This window comes from Glossina fuscipes, unplaced genomic scaffold, assembly GCF_014805625.2.
Source record: "Glossina fuscipes isolate IAEA_lab_2018 unplaced genomic scaffold, Yale_Gfus_2 90, whole genome shotgun sequence".
Taxonomy (NCBI): domain Eukaryota; kingdom Metazoa; phylum Arthropoda; class Insecta; order Diptera; family Glossinidae; genus Glossina; species Glossina fuscipes.
Genome location: NW_023998444.1, coordinates 1,640,070 through 1,642,282, shown reverse-complemented (window position 1 = coordinate 1,642,282; position 2,213 = coordinate 1,640,070).

Here is a 2,213-nt window from a genome sequence, read left to right as displayed (position 1 = left end):
TGCAATGGGATCACACATACTACAGTGCTTAGTCCAACCAAAATTTTTGCACGGAAGACTCGCTGGTATAATACCAGTTATCTATCCCATCCAGCCATAAAATTTGTGCTCACTCTTAAGCGTTTTTTTTTTTATCAATACCAAAATGAAATATTTAACGTAAAATCCATATCCAAATTTAATGTTTGTTTTTCTGAAAATCCATACCGTTCTTGCTATATTCTATGAAGTTTAAGCATCAATTAACGAGAAAACTGTAGCGAAGCGAAAGAAGTCTTATTTGTCATTGACACAATAACAACCGCAAGGCAACAGTCAGTCGATTGTTTGAGAAATGTTTTTATTGTCAAAAATGCATAAAGAAAATTTACATATAGTATGTCGTCCACGACCCTAATATTTTGCTTTCATTGGGCGTTGCGTAAACAAAGATTGAAGCAACGTCAAAGAAATGTTTACTAACACTTTATAAAGAATCGTTATTGTTGTGCTTAAACAGGAAATTGTTATTTGTGTAGCATGACTGGTGGTGGTTGTTGTTCTTGTTCCAAAGACGATGCGTATTATGACTGGTTGTTGTTGTTCTTCTAACGACCGACAATAGTTGTACGAAATCTACTGAGGACTTTATTCTAATGGCCTTTGATGGATTCTTCCCTGTTAAGTTTTCAATTTTCAATGGTCTTCAAATATTTTCTTGAAAAAATGATGGTCCGATTCGAACAATTTAGAATAGCGTTCGACCTTGGGCCGAAATATATTGACGTACCAAATTTGAACATGAAAAACAAAGACGGACAAACAGACAGACGGTTAGATGGACAGACAAGCTTAAATCGCTTCAGAAAGTGATTCTAAATCGATCGATATAATAAAAGGTGGGTCTATCGCAAGTCCTTCATGCATCTGCATGAACACATAAACCACAAGTCATGTTGGGTATAAAAATTACAATTTTTCAAATGTTTTCACAGAAATTCCTGATTAATGTCCTTATACTAAGTATATGCAAAAAAATTTTGGACAAGATATTTAGAACCTCTTCCTATATAATTTTTCCTACGAAAGGTAGATCTTCCTATATGGTAAAACGATTAAATTTCCCGGTGACGATTAGTTCGTACAAAGAGTTTGACATGAACTGTATTAAATGTGGATCATGTCGACCTATTTCTTGGACCTTCTCCCCCTAGAAGAGTTCTGATGAAAACTAAGCCTCGATGAAAATTGAATATAAAATTCAGTTGTACCAAGTTGGGACTACATAGTTGTATTTTTCAGAAACCCCTCCGAATAAATTTATGGAGGGTAGTTCAATGTAATTCTTAGTACTTTATAATAAACGTAGGTAAGTAATGATAAGATCTGTCGAAACAAGATTAATTTTGCTAAATTTGAACTATGTTAATGGGCTCTCTTCCTCATAAGAACTGTTACAAGAAGTCAAAAGTGAAGAAGGTATAATTAGTTGCACTGGTGTAGAACATCCAATAAGTCGGCCTTACTCAACTATAATGTTCTTATTTGCTTAAGTTAAACACGATTTCATTACGCTTCATTCTCTCGGCATTTGTCTCTAAGAAAGGCTAAAAGTAATTAAAGGATGAGTTGTGAATTTTTAATTTAATTTAATCTAGTCACCATTAGAAATTAATTATTTTACCCGGAAGTAGCTACAACGTTTTTGTACTTTTAATTTCGAAGCTATTTCTATGCAATCATTACCTTTGAAAAAAAAAAAAAAACGAAGAATCAAGAAATAAACTTAATTCTGTTAGTTTTGCAAAGTTTTATGCATTTAATTGAAAAGCATGCTCTCTTCTCTGTAATGAACCATTACAAGAATGGAATTATTTGGAAATAAAAGACTTTTCATAGCATTTAAAAAAACGCTCTCGTCACATAATACTATTATGCTAAACAAACAACTACAAATAAGTTACTCCTTGTATAATTTTTCTTTTCTTCTTGCGACCTTTTTGAATAGAAAGATGCATGGACCGACAGACAGCATTGCTTAAACCGAATCAGAAAATGGTTGAGAATCTATTCGTAGAATAAAACGAAGATTTCGCAAGACATCAGAAAGATTGACTGATGGATAGACAAGATTAGATTGTCTCGAAAAGTGAATCGGTATAATAAAAGCTTGCTCATGCCTTCGTAGGTGATATCATACACCAGCATATTCTCAAAGTACCTTATACCGCAAG